The sequence below is a fragment of the Equus asinus genome, chromosome 11, assembly GCF_041296235.1.
Source record: "Equus asinus isolate D_3611 breed Donkey chromosome 11, EquAss-T2T_v2, whole genome shotgun sequence".
NCBI lineage: Eukaryota > Metazoa > Chordata > Mammalia > Perissodactyla > Equidae > Equus > Equus asinus.
Window position 1 is genome coordinate 35819883 of NC_091800.1, and position 23167 is coordinate 35843049.

Genomic DNA, 23167 nt, shown 5'->3' on the forward strand with positions numbered 1-23167 from the left:
GTGAATTTATTACAGAGAGATTTAAAAATTTCTCAAAGTCACATAGTCATTAAATGGTGGCCTCTGGATTCAAACCCAGGCAGTGTCTGTCAAGAGCTAGGTGGATAGTATCAAAGAAAAACTGTGCTGAACTAATTAAACAGACAAGGAGGACTTTATTCAAAACTATTGCAATAGGGGAGAGGGACTGAACTCGGCTTCTGTGAAACAAAAGACAGGAGAGTTTTTTGTTTTGTTTTGTTTTTGAGGATGATTAGCCCTGAGCTAACTACTGACAATCATGGCTTTTGCCAAGCGGCACCATGTCTGCACCGAGGATCTGAACTGGTGAACCCCTGGCCTCCGAGAAGTGGAACGTGCAAACTTAACCGCTGCACCGCTGGGCTGGCCGGACAGGAACGTTTTTTAAGTGTGGGAGTGAGCTAGTGGAAATGTACTGGAAGATGTTAGTGAGGACGTTGGTCAATGTGATTAAGCCATCTGTGTTTGCTAATTGGCATTAATCTAAGTTAGGCTCCTATCCTCCCACAGAGACCAGAGACAGGGACATTATTTTTCTTGATGATTACCTTTCAAAGGGATAGCTCCCAGGTCCCAGAAAAAGACTTTCCTTGGTTGTAAAACTGGCAAGAGACTGGGAAAATATTTACATCTTAAACAGGCAAAGAAAGAATTTACAATTGCAAATTGTAAAGTAAATGCTCTAAGAAAAAGGTTGGGGGACTATAGTCAGGAAGAAACCTGTGTAAAATTTAGTTAAGCTGATGGGAATATTAAGACCATCTTGGTCAATAGATAAATGGATAGCTGAATAGACGGATAGATGGTTGGAAGATTCAGTGAATAAGCTGATGGGTAGATGGAGAGATAATCAATCTATCACAATTCTCAAGCAAACAGGACTTTGTGAAAGAAAGACCTTTAGACACAATATAATTATCCCTGCTTGTGATAAACATCTCTCAGCAAAAACATGTGTATCTTGGTGTATTTTGCTGAAAGTTTATATTTATATCCCATTATTTTTTTCATTTTCTGTAAAATAAAATGAAAACCATTACCTGATAGCATCAAAGACATTTCCTGCTCCATTTAGAGAATTTTCCCAAGGTTTCACCAGAACATACAGTGATACATTATCATTATAGGGCAACACTAGAAAATTTCAATTTATTGTAAACTATTGGTAGTACCTTTAATATTTCATCTATTCTTCATTAATATATTTATATTTATACATTTAATAAATAAGTGTTAAGTAACTACTATGTGACTGACAGTGTTCTCTGCTGGGGCAAATCAGAGATCAAAAATAAACAAATAATGTTTTAGGGACAGAAACCATGAAGGAAAATTAAGGCAGGGTAAGACAATAGAGAATAAAAAGCATGTGTGTTTTTTGATAATTTAATTTAATATAATTTTGGAAAGCAGTTAGGATAGACATCTCTGAATCATGAGCCTCAGAGCATGGGCACATGAGAATCCCAGGCAAAGAGGAAAAATACCTCAATCGCCTTGAGCCACGATCGAAGAACAAGTAGAAAAGTGTGTCTTAATCAGAGTGGAAAAGTCACGACTGATTTAAGAAGAAATGGAGGGCCAGACAATGCAGACCTCATAGACAAAGTTGTGTGTGGTATGGAGGTTATCCTAAATTTGAGAGCATATCTCTGGAGGGTTTTGAGTAGGGACATGCAACAGGTTAATAGGTTCCTTTATAGCAAATCTGGATTCTATTCTCTGCAGCCTCTGAAAATTTTCCAATATACTAGGCCATGCCTTATAAATATAAATAAATATAGCTCTGCTATAATCCTTGAAGTGCATTTTAAGTTTGCATGAATTCCAAAGCTATATTTCTACTTGTTTACAGCAGTGGTTCTCAACTTTAATCTGCTGAAGATCATCACATTCCACTTCTCCCTAGAATGTAGAAAGTTGGATCTAACAAGAAAAAGTCGGAAGAAAACTACAAAAAAGTATAACTTTCCTTGAACCCATCAGTGAGATGAGGTTTTAGGGCAACCAAATAGCCAGAATTCCAAGAAGGGAGAAACGAACCATCCCTTTGAGATGTGCAGTGTGTGGACTGTTTCACCTACAGCGGAGCACAAGAGAAAAAAGAGACTGCCATACAGGTATGTAAGAAGCCAGCTAAAATTTAATGAATGCTGTAGGCCTTGTATGAGCTAGTATAAAAGCGTGAAGCCGCTGGAAGCCCCATCAAAGAGATGTCACAAGCACTTGTGGACTCTTTCCAACCAGTCTTCACTGGTTTCTCATGAGAAATACTGATCTATACTTATGGGAAATTATATATTATTACTTACTAATGACTGAATTTTCTATAATAAACATAAATAAAATAGGTACCATTAAATTGGGAAATAATATATGATAAATTATTATTTTACATCATTAAGGAATAAGAACATGCTGGAAATCCATTTATTTTTTACCACATGTTAAAAAGTACTTTGCAAATGTCCCTTCTCATTCTTACAAAAATAAATCAGTAGCACTTATTTTTGTTGTTGTTGTTTTTCATGACAATCTAGTTTTACGTAAAATAAATTCTATGGAATATACCTAAGTCAGCCTGCATAAATTCTGTGTAATTGTAAGTGGTGAAAAAACCTGAAGTCATCCTCAGTTGATATTTTTACTGTTGTTTTTAAGCAATAAAACTCCCCATAGAGTTGTTCTGATATCCTTTATAGGACCAATTAATTAACCTAAACAATAACTAAAACAGTATCACAGGAAAAAAATGAGGAAGGGATATCAAAGTGGAAAATGAATTATTTTTCACCAGCAACACAGGACCTTAAAATTAAAAAGTTCATTAATGTGAAATTGAACTTATTTATTTCTTTTATTTATTTTATATCTTAACATTTATTTATTTATTTTTAACAAGGAAGATTGGCCCTGAGCTAATATCTGTGCCAATCTTCCTCTATTTTATATTTGAGATGCCACGACAGAATGACTTGATGAGCAGTATGTAGTCCACACCCAGGATCTGAACCTGCGAACCCTGGGCCGCTAAAGTGGGGTATGCAAACTTAACCACTATGCCACTGGGATGGCCCCCATATTTATGATCTTTTAATATCAAATTAAGCATGTTGAGATTCTTAGATGAAAAGTGAGTGACAAATTCAATTTTTGGAAGAATGTTACAACATCTGTTGAAACTAATCCATTTATAGAATATTTTTATTCTTTTCTCACTAGATATGTTTTGAGTTCTTATACTTCTTTTTACAAATAAAAATTGTCCATCAAATATTCTCTAATACAAGCAGATAATGCACCATTATCCCTGCTGTGATCAACCTCTTTCCTCTGAACAAGTGCATTTCTGTTATTTATACACTTACACTTCTTTATCCTTTTGAATGTGTTTAACTGTCTCAGTCTCACCTTTAGACCCAGGTTCACCTGACTATTCCCATTTTATGATTATTGCGCCATTTTTGTATTGCTGTTAAATTATATGTTCATCAAACATACACAAAAAACTTCATAAACTTTTATAATAGCACTTTATATAATTTAATACACTGTAATAGTAAAACAAGCAACAAAGTTGAAATGAAAGGGAACTTCTTCAACTTCATAAAGGACATCTTCAAAAACCAACAGTTAGCATCATACTTAATGGTGAAAGATGGAACTTTTTCCCTCAAAGATCAGGAAAACACAAGGATGTCCTCTCTATCAATTGTTATTTAACATTGTACTGAAGGTTCTAGTCAGGGCAATTAGGCAAATAAAGAAAAAGGCATCCATATTAAAAAGTAAGAAGTAAAACTATGTCTATTTTTAGATGACACATTGTATATTGAAAATGCTAAGCAACCCACAAAATTTATTAGAACAAGTAAATGAGCTCAGTGAGCTGGTAGGATACAAAATCAACATACATAACCAATTGCATTTCTATCATTAGTAATAAACAATTGAAAATGAAATGAAGAAAACAATTTCATTTACAATAGTATCAAAAGAGTAAGATAACTTAGAATACATTTAACAAAAGAAGTACTACTTGTATACTGACAAATAGAAAACACTGTTGAAAGAATTTAAAGATCTAAATAAAAAGAAACACATGCTGTGCTCATAAATCCAAAGACCTAATACTACTAACACGGAAATACTCTCCAAATTGATTTATGACTTCAATGTAACCCTTATTAAAAGCTCAGGTGTGTTTTGTTTTATTATGTTTTTCAGAAATTAAAAGCCTGATCCTGCAGAAATTTGAGGGACTAGAATAACTGAAATAATCTTGAAAAAAGAAGAAGAAAGTTGAATGATTCAAACTTCCCTGTTTCAAAACTTACTACGAAGCTGTATTAATCAAGACAGTGTGGTAACTGGATAAAAACAGACATATAGCTAAATGTAATAGAACTGAGACAGTAAGGAAATATTTACATTTATAGTTAACTGATTTTTGATGAGAGTTCTATGACAGTTCAATAGGGAAAGAATAGTCTATACAAATGATTCAAATGAAGTGAATCGTTGACCTTAATATAAGAGCAAAAACTATAAAACTCTTAGAAGAAAACATTGGAGTAAGTCCTGGTGACCTTGAGTCAGGCATTGGTTTATCAAATATGGCAACAAAAGACAAGGTGGAAACTTTTAAAAATAGGTAAATTTTACTTCATCAGAATTAAAAATATTTGCGCTTTAAAGGATATCATCAAGAAAGTTTGTGTAAAGGAAACACACAGAATGGAAGAAAATATTTGCAAATCATATATCTGATTATGGACTTGTGTATAGAATATATAAAGAACGCATGGAGCTCAAAAATAAACATCCAAATAACTCTATTAAAAAATTAGCAAAGAGTTTGAATAAGCTCTCTTCCAAGAATTTATACAAATGGCCAATAAGCATATTAAAAGATGCTTAATATCATTGGTCATCAGAGAAATGTAAACCAAAACCTCAATGAGATACCACCCTGTACCCAGTATATCAAAAATATCAAATAATAGTGATATTTCAATAGGCTATAATTAAAAATACAATAATAGTGTTGGTGAGGATGTGGATGAATTGGAACTCTCATAGTTTTGCTGCTAGAACTGTAAAATGGTACAGCCACTTTGGCAAAAACAGTTTGGTGGTTCATCAAATTGTTGAACAGAAAGCTATCATATGATCCAGTGGTTTAATTTCCAATTATATATCAAGACAAATGAAGACATATTTGCATACAAAACTTGTACACAAATATTCAGCACAGCCTTATTTGGAAAAGTCAAAAAATGGGAGCAATTCAAATGCCCATCAACTGATAAATGAATAAGCAATATTCAATTGTATATCCATTCAATGGAATATTAATTGGCAATAAAAACTCAATATTACTGAATAATAAACACAATTGAATCTTTAAAACATGCTAGGTGGGCAAAGCCAGTCATAAAAGATTGCGTATAGTATGACTATATTTATATAAAGTGTCCAGTATAGAAGAATCCACAGAGAGCCGAATAGATTAGTGGTTGTCAAGGCTAGGGGGAATGGGGCATGGTGAATGGCTGCGAGTGAAATGGAAATTCTTTGGGGAATGATTAAAATCTTTTGAAATTAGATAGTGATTATGTTTGTACAACTCTATTAATATACTAAAATCACATAACTGTATACTTTAAAAATGGAGATTGTTATGGCAATTGAGCTCTGTTTCAATACAGCTGTTGTAAAAAATAAAATAAAATTACAGGTTAGATGCTGTGGCTTGAAATATCTTTTTCCAAAAGGCAAAAGAAAGAGGGCTGCACTGAGAGTGAGCTACACTTCCACAGCAGCTGGACAAAGGTCCTTCATTTCTGAGTGAGGCAGTGTAGCCAAATGACACAGACCACCTGCTCTTGAGTCAAACAGCTCTGGTTAATATCCCAACCTGCTATTTATTAGTGTCAAAAACCTGATAGAGTTTCTCCATTTACAAAATGGGGACATCGTTGATTGTTGTGAATATTAAATGAACTAGAACATGTGAAGCGCTTCGGCAACCGGTGGCACATGATTAATGTTAGCAATTAGTATTTTAGCAGACAGGTTGTGAATCAGTAGAAACCAGGATCCACTTCAGATTACCACTATGTGTTTCGTTGACATGTCTCCCTCGTCTCCTTCAGTCCGTGACACTTTCTCAGTCTTTCCTTATTTTTCATGAACATGAATACTTTGACAAGTACTTGTCTGCTATCTGTAAAATTCTCTCGATCTTGCTTTTTCTCATGTTTCTTTCATGATTAGACTGGACTTGCAATAAATTTGGGGGAAGAATACCACTGAAGTGAAATGCCTTCTCAACATATCACGCCAGGGGGCACGTGAAATAAATGTGACTTATAACTGGTGATGTTAACATTGGTCACTTGGTAAAGGTGATGTATGACAGGCTTCTCCACTCTTCAGTTATTATGTTCCCCTATATATACTTTATTCTTTAGAAATGAGCCACTAAGTCCAGTTCGCCAAAAGGCTCTATCTCCTTGAGAAGGGAGTATCTACATATATTAATTGAAATTCTTCTTTAAGAAAAATTTTCCCTTCTCCCCTATTTATTTATATATTCGAACATTTATTTATATCATATGGAATCAAGCATATTTATTTTATAGTTTATGGTTACGGTAGGCAGGATAACGGCTCCCTAAATATGTCCACATCCTAATTCCTAGAACCTGTGAATGTTACTTTAAATGGCAAAACGGACTTTGTCGATGTCATTAAGGTTAAGGACCCTGAGATGGTGTGATTATCTTGGTAAGTTCATTCTTCTCAAATAAGTCCTTAAAGGTAGAGTACTTTTTCCTGACTGCGGTGAAAGGAAGTTGACACTTAGGAAGAATAGTCAGGGGCAGGCAACATTTCTAGCTTTAAAAATGGAGGAAAAGGGCCACTGGTCAAAGTAAGTGAATAGCCTTTTGAAGTTGGAAAAGGCAAAGAAACACATTCTCCCTTATAGTCTCTAAGAGTACATCTCTTTTAGCACCCTGATTTTCAGCTAGTGAGCCCCTTATTGGACTTTTTACCTACAGAACTATAAGATAATTTGTGTTGTTTTAAGCTTCTAAATTTGTGTATTACTGCAGTGATAACAAAACCAATAGAGTGTTATAATCCAATACTAGATGATTTATTTTATTATACAAGTTGTTTGAGTTTTGGCCATTGGGAGCTCTTTCAGTTTGGTCCCTATATTCTCTTGATCTGTCATCTCTTTGCTGATTGAGAAATTCCTTACCTTCTGGCACTACAGGATACTCTAGGTTCGTCTTGCATTTTCCTTGCCCCAGCCCTGGAATCAGCCATTTTTCCAGGACCCTTGGTTCTGTTTATTGTAGAATGGTATTTAGAAACCAGAATCTGAGTGTTGGGTATTTTTATTGCTGCTGGTGTGTCACTGCTTCTAGGTCCTCTTGACAGACAGAAGTAGGAAATATATCGAAACATAAAAACTCATACCCTTTGTAGACAACCAACTCTTATCCCAACCCCTAGGAACTTCTGATCTTTTTTCTTTCCTATCTACAGTTTTGCCTCAACTAAAATATCATGTGAATAAAAACATACAACATGGAGCCTTTTGTATCTGGACTCTTTTCCTTAGAAAATTGCATTTAAATTTCTCCATATGGTTCTGTGAATTAATAGCTCAGTCCTTTTATATCTCCAAATAATATTCCATTATGTAGATGTATTGTTTATTCATTAATCTGTTGAAGAACATCTTGCTTGCTTCCGGCTTTTGATAATTATAATAAAGCTGCTATAAACTGTAATGTACAGAATTTTTTGTGAGCATAATTTCTAACTCAACTTCTGTTACATAAGAGTACAATGGCTGGGTCATCTGATGTCTATGGTTAAAATTATAAGATCCTGCCAAACTGTCTTCCAAAGAGGATGTCCCATTTTGCATTCCCACAGCCATTAATGAGAGTCCCTGTTGCTCTGAGTCTTCATTACTGTTTCTTATTTTCAGTGTTTTCAATTTTAATCATTCAAATGGGTGAGCAGTGGTGTCACATTGTGGTTTTAATTTGCATTTCCCTAAGGATAAATGTTGTTGAGTGTCTTTTTATACACTTGTTTGCCAATAATATATCTTCTTTGGTAAAGTGTCTGTTCAGATATTTTGCCTATATTTGTTTATTTTCTTGATTATTTTTAACAGATCTTTATATATTGTTGGTGTGTTCTTTATCAGACATGTGATTCCAAATATTTTCTTGCAGTTTATACCTTGGCTTTACTTTCTTTTAGTAATGTCTTTCACAAGGAAAAGGTTTTGTTTTAATTTTGTTAAAGTTCGATTTTTTAATGGATATTTTTATAACATTCAATTTTTTAAAATGGATTGGGCTTTTGGTATTATATCCAAAAATGTATCACCAAAGCCATGGTCACATATATTTTCTCCATTGTTTTCTTTTAGAGGGTTGTAGTCTTACATTTTATGATTTAGTCTATGGTGCATATTGAATTAATGTTTCTATATAAAGTGAGGCTATGCATGGAGGTTCATCATTTTGAAAATGGTCCAGGGTATTTTCTTGAAAAGGGTATATTTTTCCACTGAATTGCATTTGCACATTTGTCTAACTCAGTTGACCAGAGTACTTTTTAATACTAACATGTGATTGAAAATACCATCTTTGTTGCATAAGCTATTATCTTGGGCATGAAGAAATTTGGTATTCTCAGAGAAAGCATAATGATGCTTGTCATATACAGTGACTTTCTGCTTATACATTCAATAATCACTCAATTTAACAAACTAGTTTCATGTGCCTTCTCATTTTATTTTCAAAACCGCAAAGAAAATATTATTAGCTTTCTTTGTATATGCTTCTCTTAAAGCAGTTTTTATACTATGCCTTCTTGTGTTTTATAAATATATATATTTATGTGTGAGTGTGCATGTTATAACTTCCTATAAAATAATATCAGCAATACTTCACAAGTATGTTCAAAGGTATTGTGCCCTTGGCCCTCAATATCAATAACATACATCATTTTTTCCATAGCTCTGTGTTTTTCCTTTTAGAATTGTATGATAAGAAGACTCTAGATTTAGCCCCATCTTGCAATAATTCCTGCTTCCTTGTTTGTTCCTGTTCTTTCCATGCTCTTGTGTCCATCCCATTAACTATGGATGGAACTTATGACTTCCTTCTAACCAACATGACATAGCAAACATAATGGAAAGTAACCCATTGATTAGGTTACACTACATGTATAAAGTGATGGAATGTCACCCTCTCCTGTGATTATGTTTTATGAAATTTTGTGTTAACACACTGGAAGTAGATACCTTCTCCTTGCTGTCTTGAAGAGGTAAACAGCCTGTTCTGAGATAGCTTATGGAAAGATCGAATGGCAAGAAACTGTGGTGGCTTCTAGGAGATAGGAGTGCACCCCAAGAACAAGTAGCAAGAAAATGGGGACCTCAGTCCTACAACCACAAGGAGATGATTTCTGCCAACAAAGTGATAGAGTGTGGAAGCAGATCTTTTCTCAAATGAGCTCCGGATGGAATCATGGTCCAAGTAGCATCTTGATTGCAACCTTGTAATTGACCCTGAAGTAGAGGACCCACCTAAGCCAGGCCTGGACTCCTGAACCAGGAGTGTGAGGCAGGAAGTGTGTGAGACACCAGGAAGTGTGAAACACCAAATTTGTGTTGCTTTAAGCTCTTAAGATTATGGTAATTTGTTAGACAGTAATAGAAAACTAATGTAGTCTGGTTTATATAGTTGCTCACATTGTATAATGCACAAATTATAGGAATTCCATTCACAGCACAGCCTTTATGTGACAATTATGTGACTATTCTGTCTCCCCATATAGTAATTTCCTGGGGGAAAGTATTCATATTTTGCTCCCCTGTGTATCCATACAAGTCTTCTTATATACAATAAATTTTTATCTAGTTGAAATGAAACAAATTACTTTGAAAAAAAAACAGCAAACCGTTTGTAAACTTCCAGCACATTTTGTATTTGTTATTAACTCTGATGTTAAAAGGTTCTTAGTGATCATCTAGTTCATTTTCATGTTTTACAGATAAATGAAATAAGACACAGCTTTATTCTGTGACTTGTCAAAAGATACATTCTTAGTTAATGTTGGAGCTTGCCAATATTTCGTGTATTCTGATACCCAATCTACTGCTCTGCCTACTATGTTATCCTGCCAATTTTTCATCATGTTTGTATTATGAAATTATTATATTCTAACAGTGTAAATAAACATAAACTGTAAAATTTACTTATAAAATCTATAAATATAAATTTTATTTTTGAATAACATGAACTCAGAACAAATATGGATGTTTGATCCAATTATAAAGACTTTTCCCAAAATGGTAGACTCATACGTAATGGATTTCACTGTATAACACAAAATGTTATTGAGAGTTTTTTTCAATTTATAGGAGTTAGAAGACAATTTTTTAGGAGTTCATATTTTTCAGCACTTTTTGTATCAGAGGTACTGATTACCTTTACTGTGGATTATCTATATGAAGATGTTTATATAGCAAACAGCTTGGAGCATAGAGGTAGTGTCTTCCTCCAGAATGAAAAGTGAGCATGTCTTATATCCACAATAAAAATCTTGAGCTCCTTAAGACCAGGGTTCCTCCCATGTAATGCCATCTGAGTGTGCAGGGATCACTGAATCCTCTTCATGTCATTCCATGTGAATTGAGGCTCCAGAAACTCACACCAAAAATACTGATACTGTATCTACTCCTACTTCTGATAGTAGTAATGTCCTTTTTCTCTGACCCAGGAGTTTCCTATCTTTTGTCAGCATCAGTGGAATGATGATAGGCTAATTTATTAGATTTTTTTTTTTAAGATTTTATTTTTTTCCTTTTTCTGCCCAAAGCCCCCAGGTACATAGTTGTATATTCTTTGTTGTGGGTCCTTCTAGTTGTGGCATGTGGGACTCTGCCTCAGCGTGGTTTGATGAGTAGTGTCATGTCTGTGCCCAGGATTCAAACCAACGAAACACTGGCCCGCCTGCAGCGGAGCACAGAACTTAACCACTCGGCCACGGGGCCAGCCCCTAATTTATTAGATTTTAAGTAGGTAAAATTGCAGATCCTTTACAGTTGTTGTTGATAAAATACTGTATTTTTCAAAGAAATGACCAAAATAATGAAATAAAACAAAAAAGTAAATAAAACTATTATATAACCAAGAGGAAATATTATTAATTTTACCATTTAGGGCTACTATCCTTCATCATTCATTAAAAAAAATTAGTTATCTTCTAATTTATATTAGTTTATCTTCTAATTTAATGTTGTTTTTCACTCTACCTTGAATAATACTTGCTTAAAGCCAGAGGCCTATAGCAGTGGTAAGCCCCTGAGCCTAAAAATCAGTCGTGCTGAGACTTACTCACTTAATAGGAAAACTGCAATAGGAATGCTCTATTAGACCTTGGAGCCAACTGTGCTGGGCTCCCCATGCCCAATAAAGTGACTGAAGAGACCATGGCAGTCACAGGTAGCTGAGTATTACAACCAACTGGCCAGGGGGATAGCCTAGCCTCCCTTGGCACCTGCAGAAAGAGAAACTCTGCCACAACAGAAGGACACATGTAGCCCACACAGGGGACCCTCATGGAACATTGGGAACTGATGACAAGAGGGAAGCACACTGCTGGGCCTCATAAGGCATCGCTACATAGGCCATCTCTCAAAGATGGGAAGACATAGCTGATGTATCTAATACATAGATATAAGCACAGAGAAAGAGAGAAAATGAGGAGACAAAGGAATATGTACCAAGTAAGGGAATAGGACAAATCCTTAGAAAAAGAACTAAAAGGCACAGAGAAAACAATTACCTGATAAAGGGTACAAACTAATAGTCAAGAAGATGCTCACTGATCTTGGGAGAAAGATGGATGAACTCAGTGAGAGCTTCAACAAAAACTTTGAAAATATTAAAAAGAACCAATCAGTAATGAAGAATACAATACGGGAAATGAAAAATTCACTAGAGGAACTTAATAGCAGAGTAGATGATACAGAACAGATCAGCAAGCTGGGTGAAAGACTAGAGGAAATCACCCAAGCTGAACAGACAAAAGAATTAAAAAGCATGAGGGCAATCTAAGGGACTTCTGAGACAACATCAAATGCACTAACATCCATATTATAGGTTTCCCATAGCAAAAAAAAGAGATAAAAAGGGACAATCTATTTGAAGAAATAATAGCTGAAAAACTTCTCAATCTAAGGAAGGAGAAGACATCCAGATACAGGAAGCACAGACAGTACCAAACAAGATAAACTGAAAGAGGCCCACACCAAGAAACGTTATAATTAAAATGTCAAGAATGAGAGAGAAAGGGAGAATACTAAAAGCTACATGAGAAAGGCAACAAGTCACATATAAAAGAAACCCCATAAGGCTATCATCTGACTTCTTAGCAGAAACTTTACAGGCCAGAAGGGAGTGGCATGATATATTTAAAGTGCTGAAAGGAAAAAACATACAGCCAAGAATAGTTACCTGACAAGGTTATCATTCAGAAGGGAAGGAGAGATAAAGAGTTCCCCAGACAAGAAAAAATTAAAGGAGTTTATCTCCAAGAAGTTAGCCTTACAAGAAATGCTAAATGGACTTATTTAAGTGGAAATGAAAAGATCACAAATAGAAAATAGAAAAGACCACAAATAGAAAAAGATTCACAAATAGGAATAAGAAAATAATCAAAAACAAACAAACAAACAAAGCAAACAATAAAATCACTGGTAAAGATAAAGACAAAGATACAGTGATGATAGTTTATCAGCCACCTATTAAGTTAATATGAAAGTCAAAAGACAAAAGTACTAAAATTAACTATTTCTATGATAAAAGGGTAGCAGATACATACACAGAAAAAAGTTACATATGATGGCAAAAACATAAAATGTGGGAGGAGTGGAGTAAAAGAGTAGAGCTTTTAGAAAAAGGTCAAACCTAAGGGACCATCAACTTAATATAGATTGCTATAGATGTAGGTTATTATATACAAACCTCATGGTATTCATAAAGAAGAAACATATAATAAATACACAACAAACTAAGAGAAAGGAACCCAAACATAATACTAAAGAAAGTCATCAAGCCACAAGGGAAGGGAGCAAGAGAAGAAAGGAACAGAGAAGAACTACTAAAACTCCCAGAAAAATGTAACAAAATGACAATGTGTACACTTATCAATAACAACTTTAAATGTCAATGGACTAAATGCTTCAATCAAAAGTCATAGGGTGGTCAGTTGGATAAAGAAACAAGACTCATATATATGCTGCATACAAGAGGTATACTTCAGATCTAAAGACACTCACAAACTTAAAGTGAAAAGATAGAAAGGACACTTCATGAAAATGGCAAAGAAAAGAAAGCTGGAGGAGCAATACTTACATTGGATAAGATAGACTTTAAAACAAAAACTGTAACAAGAGACTAAAAAGGGCACTACATTAGGATAAAGGGAAGAATCCGACAAGATAGCACTTGTAAATATTTATGTACCAAACATGAGAGCACCCAAATATATAAGGCAATTATTAACATACATAAAAGGAAAAATAGACAGTAAGACAATAATAGAAGACTTTAACACTCCACTCACACCAATGGATAGATCATCCAAGAAGAAGATTGATAAGGAAACATTGGCCTTAAATGACACACTAGATCAGGTGGATTTAGTACATATATACAGAATATTCTGTCTAAAACCTGCAGAATACACATTATTTTCAAATGCACATGGAACATTCTCCAGGACTGATGACATATTAGACCAAAAAACAAGTCTTAATAAATTTAAGAAAACTGAAATAATATCAAAGATCTTTTTTGATGACAATGGTGTAAAACTAGAAATCAACTACAGGAAGAAAATAGGAAAAGTCACAAATATGTGGAGATTAAACAAAATGCTACTGAACAGTGATTGGGTCAACAAAGAAATCAAAGGAGAAATCAAAAAAATACCTAAAGACAAATGAAAATGAAAATACAACATGCCAAAATTTATGGGATATGGCAAAAGAGGCTCTAACAGGGAAATTTATAGCAACACAGGCCTACCTCAATAAACAAGAAAAATCCCAAATAAACAATATAACAGTGCATCTAAGGGTACTGGAAAAAGAAGAACAAACAAATCCCAAAATCCTTCTACTGAAGGAAGGAAATAATAAAAATCAGAGCAGAAATAAATGAAATAGAGACTAAAAAAAAAAAAATAGAAAAAAATCAATGAAACCAAGAGCTGGTTCTTTGAAAAGATAAAACCGACAAACTTTTAGCTAGACTCACCAAGAAAAAAAGAGACACCTCAAATAAAGAAAATCAGAAATGAAATCTGAGAAATTACAATGGACATCTCTGAAATACAAAAGATTACAAGAAAATACTACAAAAAGCTATATACCAACAAAGTGGATCATCAGGAAGAAATGGATAAATTATTAGAATCATACAAACTTCCAAAACTGAATCAAGAAGATAGAGAAAATTTGAATAGATGAATCAGCAGTAAGGAGATCAAAACGGTAATCAAAAACCTCCCAAAAAATAAAAGTCCAGGGCCAGATGGCTTCTCTGCTGAATTCTACCAAACCTTCAAAGAAGACTTAATATCCATCCTTCTCAAACTCTTCCAAAAAATTGAAGAGTTAAAGCTTCCTAGCTCATACTATGAAGTCAACATTACCCTGATACAAAAACCAGACAAAGTCAACAGAAAAAAAGAAAGTTACAGTCTAGCATCACTGATGAATATCAATGCAAAAATCTTCAACAAAATATTAGCAAATCAATGACAAGAGTACATTAAAAAGATCGTACACCATGATCAAGTGGGATTTATTCCAGGGATGCAGGGATGATTCAACATCCCCAAATCAATCAACGTGATACACCACATTAACAAAATGAAAAATAAAAATTGCACTCTCATCTCAATAGATGTAGAGAAAGCATTTCACAAGATATGACATCCATTTATGATAAAAACTCTGAATAAAATGGGTATAAAAGGAAAGGACCTCAACATAATAAAGGACATATACGGCAAGCCTACAGCTAATGTCATTCTCAATGGAGAAAAACTGAAAGCTATCCCTCTAAGAACAGAAATCAGACAAGGATGCTCACTTTCACTACTCTTATTTAACATAATATTGGAAGTCCTACCCAGAGCAATCAGACAAGAAAAAGAAATATAGTGGTGTAAATTGGAAAGGAAGAAGTGAAACTGTCACTGTCTGCAGATGACACGATTTTATGTGTAGAAAACACTAAATAATCTACAAAAAACTTTTGTAAATAATAAATGAATACAGCAAAGTTGCAGGATACAAAATCAACATAGAAATATCTGTTGCATTTCTATACACTGGCAATGAAGCAGCAGAAAGAGAAATTAAGAATACAATCCCATTTACAATAGCAACAAAAAGAATAAAATATCTGGGAATAAACTTAACCAAAGAGGTGAGAGATCTGTACACTGAAAACTATAAAACATTGTTGAAAGAAATTGCAGAAAACACAAAGAAATGGAAAGATATTCCATGTTCTTGGATTGGAACAATTACCATGGTTAAAATATCTAAGCTTCCTAAAGCACTCTAAGGAGTCAATGCAATCCCTGTCAAAGTTGCAACAACATTTTTCACAGAAATAGAATAAAGAATCCTAAAATTTATATGGAACAATAGAAGACCATGAATAGCCAAAGGAATCCTGAAGCAAAAGAATAGAGCTGGAGGTATCACACTCTCTGATTTCAAAATACACTACAAAACTATAATAATCAAAACAGTATGGTACTGGCACAAGAACGAACACACAGATGAAAGGAACAGAATCAAGAGCCCAGAAATAAACCCATACATCTATGGACAGCTAATTTTTGACAAGAGAGCCAAGAACATACAATGGAGAAAGGAAAGTCTCTTAAATAAATGGTGCTGGGAAAACTGGACAGCCACGTAGAAAAGAATGAAAGTAGACCAGTATCTTACACCACATACAAAAAGTAACTCAAAATGGGTTAAAGACTTGAATGTAAGACCTGAAACCATGAGACTTCTAGATGAAAATATAAGCAGTACACCCTCCAACATCGGTCTTAGCAGCATATTTTCAAACACCATATCTGACGCGGTAAGGGAAACAAAAGAAAAAATAAATGAATGAGACTACCTCAAACTAAAAAGCTTCTTCACAGCAAAAGAAACCGTCAGTAAAATGAAAAGAAAACCTAACAATTGGGAGAATATATTTGCAAACCATATATCTGATCAAGGGTTAATATTCAAAATATATAAAGAACTCATACCTTTCAACAACAAAAAAACTAATAACCCAATGAAAGATGGGCAAAAGATCAGAATGGGTATTTTTTCAAAGAAGACATACAGATGTCCAACAGGTACATTAAAAGATGTTCAACATCACTAATTATTAGGGAAATGCAAAGCAAAAATTCAATGAGATATCACCTCATGCCCATCAGAATAGCTATAATTAACAAGACAAGAAATATCATGTTGGAGAGGATGTGGAAAAAAGGGAGCTCTCATATACTCCTGGTAGTATTGCAAACTGGTACAGCCACTATGAAAAACAGTAGGGAGATTCCTCAAAAAAATTAAGAATAGAACTACCATATGATCCAACTATTCCACTGCTGGATATTTTCCAAAGAATATGGAAACACAAATGTGTAAAGATACATGTACCCCTATGTTCATTGCAGCATTACTTACAATATCCAAAACTTGGAAGCATTCTAGGTACCCATCAAGGGATGAATGAAAAACAAGATGTGGTATATATACACAATGGAATACTACTCAGGCATAAAAAAGGATGAAATCTTGCTGTTTGTGACAACATGGATTGACCTTGAGAGTATTATGCTAGGCGAAATAAGTCAGAGGGAGAAAGTCAAATACCTTAGGATCTCACTCATAAGTAGAAGATAAAAACAACGACAAACAAACACGCGCAATGGCGATTGGATTGGTGGTTACCATAGGGCGAGGGGGAGGAAAGCGAAAGGGGTGATTAGGCTCACATGTAAGGAGATGGACTATAATTAGTTTTTGGGTGGTGAACATGATGTAATCCACACAGAATTTGAAACATATTACGATGTACATCTGAAAGCTATATAATGTTATAATCCAACATTACTGCAATTAGAAAGATAAAAAATTAAAAATAACAACAACAAACAAACCTATAGAGACAGAGATTGGATTGGTGATTACCAGAAGGGAAAGCGGCAGGGAGGAGGGCAAAAGCAGTGATTAGGCACATGTGCGTGGTGATGGATTATAATTACTCTTCGGGTGGTGAATATGATGTAATCTACACAGAAATTGAAACATAATGATGTACACTTGAAATTGATATAATGTTATAAACCAATGTTCCTGCACTAAAAAAAAATTCAACAGTGAAAAAGAAAGAATCCTTGCTTAGAAAAGTTTTATTTTTATGTAAGTATATTTTAATTAAATACCTGTTTTCTCAAAAAGCGAATTCTCTTTAACATCATGGAAATTTAAAAGACAACAATTGCATGAGGAAAAGGAAGAATTTGTCCTTTAAATCATTTTCTTGTTTTCTTTTCAAAATTCTAACCACTGCAATTTATATTTACTTCAAACATATATATTGCATAGACTGAAGCTTCCATGAAAAATCTATGTGCTAATCTCATTTTACTAAAGTCAAAAAAATATGTAGTTTTATATTTCAATAAATGTTTCATGTTAACAAATAAAGTTTCTGAAATGCATGCTTAGGTTAAAAAATTGGCAAATGATGCCTTTCTTATTCTGACACCAAAATATTTATTTCCCTTTTTGTACTGTGCAATGGCTTCCAGGCAAATCCTGTTTGTTATTTCTCAGAAATTTCCTCAAGAGATCCAATTCTTAAACTATACTAAATTAACATTACTGCTGTTTTATGGAAGCTATGATTATTCATGGTATCCTCATTTGTCTATTTGTGGTTCTATTGGGAGAGAAATACTGTTCATTTTAGAAAGACCTTCTGCCGTGATTACAGAGTCCCACTGTGAGGTTTAAAATGTGTGTAATGCTACAATATTTGTGAAAATAATCACACTGTTTACATGCAGTGATGATGTTAATGAAACCAGGTCATCATCTTTAAACAAATGTTTAACCCTATTAGCGGAATAAATATTCACTGTTGAAATAATTTGCTAATTGCTTTCCCTAATTCAGATACTAGTTGACATTTGATCTTTTATTCATTTTATACTGTTTTATTCAAATTTAATAATACCTATAAATGTGAACAATATCTCATCTTATGAGTTTTATGATAATATTTAAGACCACATATTCTGGACATCCAGGATTAAATGACAAAAGTATCTTTATATATTTCTGAATACAAACACATAAATAGGATTATATTTACATGTTATACTTTAAATTATTTACTTTCATTGGTATGCTTCAAGCACTTTTCTAAATACTTCCATAAAATAATTTTTAGAATTGTATTGCATTATATCTTATGTAAGAATGGAAGTAATTGGGATAGCTTTGTCAGGGGAAGGGTGAAAGAGTCATGCTGGATCTGAAAAAGCAAAATGTGTGCTTCGAAAGTTTCTTGCCTCACCATGGCTTGATCTTTTATTGTACTCCCACTCAGTCATTAGTGCATGGGCATTTCTCTTCCAAGACGTTTGGAGATATAGTGTTTCATGTCACGCACACACAGTGCTTTTGTGTGTTTAAAATATTATAACCTTGAAACCAACCACAGAATTTGGTGTCAATATATTAAAATAAGTGCATAGTTTTAATGTCACGAATTTCCATTACATGAAATCACTATGTTTTGCCTAAATGATAACTTACTGAAGGACATTGTTTCTAAACCATAAACATCCTTGTGTATTAGGCGATATTATAAAAATATATGCTTTATCTTAAAATATCTTTCCATCTGTATTTCCTCGGGTAACATCTTCAGTATTTTAGATCATATGAAAGAAGCATTTAAAATTTAATAGATAGTAATAAAGCAACTAGCACCTATAATACCAAACACCAAACACCACCAAGTGTTAATCTTACAACATTATTATAAACAAAGCTGTTCCCTTGATATACTCCACTAAACAAAAGAGAGAAAAGGAAGTAAAAAAAGAAAACATTCCTGATAAATTGATTCACTTTATAAAAATAACCTCTACAATAATTGTAAAAATTAGCTCTCGCCAGTGGTTGTTTGATATTCTAGGGAGTCACTATTGCAGGTTCTTTGTCAAGCCGTTTTATCTTTGCTGCTTTGATAAATTGTTCTCAAATTGTATTTCTTGCATAAATAATGAGATTGAATGTATTCATATTTATTGGACATTTAACTTTCTTATTTTTTGAATTACCTACCCATGTTCTTTAACCTTTTTTCTTTGTAGTATTGATATTCTGCTTGCACTTGTAAATGTATCATGTATAAGAATGATTAGCCCACTGAATATCAGTCTATAGCTCACACTTTCCCAGTATTCTCAAAGCATTGCAAATTTTATTTCTCATTATTTAAATCTTATTTTGGTAGATCTTTTTATTTTTACTATAAAGATTTTTTTCCAATTTTTACTTTGATAAAATTCTCAATTTTGTTTGTTCTTGCGATTACCAGCTCTGATGTCTTATATGGAGAGGCTATTTCCACACTTTTAGCTTTTGGATGTGTGTTTTTGTGTATACGTGGACAGAGAGAGAAATAGATTGGGAGAGAGAGGAGGGATTTAGAATTTTTGTTGCCAGTTTTCCCAAATAATTATCAAAATCAATGTTGTTGGAATGAAAGAAGATGCAAAAAATTTAAAAAATAAATGGACTTGTAGGATATCTTGACTTTTGGCTCCATCAGAATCTTCCTATTGTCCTTACAAATTTATTTCATTTCTGGGTAAACTTCTCTCCTCTTCAAATTTCAGAGACTTGAGTGTTTATTTCAAATTGGACTCTCTTAAATAGTAATTTTCACATGCCTGCATTACAAGTGCTGTTTTACTCAGACGTCACAGTTGTCAAGTAGGTGATTCTGATTACTCACAAATTCATCTTCCTCACATGAGATCTAATTCCCACAAAAGTTCCTTATCTCGTAAGAGGCACCTCCACTCATCTCAGACACAAGAGCAGGTAGCAGTTCTCCTGCCACTGGTGATTGTTGCATATTCAGACAATCTTTTACATAATACCTGGAGGTAATGTGTATGTCCGCTGGGTCCCAACTGGAATCGGAATTATGACCCACCTCAGAGAGAACCGTCCTTCTTCCAGTATCTGGACATCTACTATTTCCCACAAAAAAGGGGGTTCCTGAATAACCTTATCCTTTTACACTTGGTGGTTATATGAGATGCCCCCAATCACCCTAAGTTTCATAATACACATACTGTTTTCCTCAGTGGATAAGTGTACCATTATATGACTTTATTTTGCATAAGCAAATGAAAAACAGGAGTGCTCACACTTTCCTAAACTCTAAGAGGCTTTCTCAGAACTATTCCCTTGACAAATCTAGGAAGTTCAATCTCTAGATTTTTTATGAAGTCCAGTATTTCTGTAAGTGCCACTGGCCACCCTCAAATCCATGACAGCTCTTGGTGTCTCTGGCATTTCTGTTAGTCTTGTTAAGTGACATTGACTTTTGTTCAAGTAATTTGTATAGCAAACATCTTTGGAAGACAGACATAATATCTCTCTCCAGGGCAGAGGGCAGATTTTTTTCTTGACTATGAGGATAAAGATAATGTATTTCTCCATGGCTAATATTGGAGAAGTTTGCTAGCACCCCCTTCATAAGATTTAGGGTTTCCCAAGTTTGAGGTTCCTCAGCTGTGGCACAATCTACGGGGTGTGCAGCATTCACCTTTGGGAGCAAGGGGAACTGATGCAAACACAAAGCTCATGCTTCCTGATCTGCGGGGAGGAATGAAATTCTTTGTCTCTGACACGGTAGTCTTGTGTCTTCTCTCAACATCTGCGAAACTGTGCTACTACATATTATGCAAGTAAACTCGAATCTCAGACCCTTCAAAATTGTTGACAGATTCATACTCTTTTAAAAGTCTCAATTGAAAGACACTTAATCCAAAGATAATGTTTGGGGGAAAAGAAAATTAGCACGCAAAGTGGGGTGGACAAAAATGTTTTTGATGGACAGGTATATAAAAGAAACAAGTGAACTAGATCCACGCAAGATAAGGGAATAACTGAGGGAATGAACAAACCATGATATACCTGTTCTGCATAAAGCATTCACATTTTTATATTGTACTTCTTCATTTGCTCTTTCTCTCATGTATTTAACATTTTGCTTGTTAAATAAACTACATACTTAGGTTAAACTTGGCTTAAACACTGGCACTTTGTGACTCTATAGCAGCAGTTTTAAATTGTATGTTATAATTCTCTGTGTTCCCTAGCTAAGAGTGCTTAGTTCCTGCTAGTAGAATAAAGAGAACCAAAGATAAGGTTTTGAAAAATCTCTTGCTTCTCGCTCTCTTCTTAGTTATTCTCCAGAAAATCAAGAGAATTTGAAGTGTTGAGAAACTGTTTTAAATACTTAATTCATCCACTTTTTCTTCCTTCTCCAGGCTACTCCATGGAACTCTTTTAATTCCATCTCATCATAGTTCAGAGACATGGCTGAAATCAACAATAACTTTTGAGAAGACACCTCCTCTCTGAGTATCAGTTATTCCACAAGGTCAAAACACTTGCATCAAAATGAATGTTAAATTTTTACAGTTTTAGTCAGGTTGTAGCATAGTCTTAGCAATGTATAATAAATAATAATCTAAATCCTTAAACCGTCGGCAAGAAAAAATTATTGTTTTCCATGACTCAAACTAATTTTACTTTTATGCTCCCTCTACTGAAATGATGTAAATTTATAACTTCAAACATTCTTAGGGTTTCCCTCCTTCCCATTCTCTTACTATTTGCTGAAGTTTCAAAGGTCTTGTGCAGTGTTAACATGGTGGGATCGTCCTCTAGTCACCTCTCCATTAATTTCTGAAATGTCCATTCCTTTGTTCAGCACAGGCCTGCAGTCTGTCCTCCCTGATGTTGTTGGAATTAAATTTGTATTACAAGATCAATAAAACAAAGGCAGGAGAAAGTGGGAGAGAGATGGAGACGTTGTGTGGGCAGTGGATTTTCATCTTTATAATGTTTTTCTTGGTTTATTTTGGGCTTACCAATTATAAACTCTCTGTGTTTCTATCCAGCTTTTATGCTTCCCACCTCTTTCTGCTACCCAGCAATGCCCTATCACCTTGAAATTTTTGGCTTTGTTGTCTCGTAATCTAAATAAACCTGGGATGCTTTGATATCACTTAAAGAATCTTTTGAGTATGGTATCCATGAAATATATTGGTGCAAATACTCGTGTGCCAACAGCAAATAAGATTTCATTTGAAACACATATCTCTACAACAATATTCTGGATGGTGAAAAAAGGAATTACTTCACAGAAAATGTAATGAAACTCAATTAAAATCCTTATTATCCATCTATTTTTCAGAAATCTAATTGGCTCACAGCGACTATCCAGATCGCTCATCTCTTCCAACTTCCAACCTGCGTTGCTTCTCTCTTCACTTTTCTTACCTCTATCATGTTTGACTTTTTCCTCTCTTTTCTATATTTCTTTTTCTTCCAGAAAGTAGTGCTAGTCTTTTTTCCTGTAAAATAATTTGTTGTCTCTCCCATTCTGTTTTCCTTGTCTATTAACTCAACCAATTTTGGTGTGCAATATGGGTAGGGGTGGTATGCTCATTTTTCTTCTCAACATATTTATTATGTAAATCATAATATCTTCCATAGCCATTGCTTTCAAACATTACATACAACTTTTGAAACAAATATAAGTTCCATAATTCTTTTGTTAATTAAGCAAATATGTATTCAATAACCACTATATTCTAATTTCCCCTTCCACATCGAGTTGATAGTCAGTAATTTGATCCACATTTTAAATAATTTGATATTCTTCTTAATTATGAA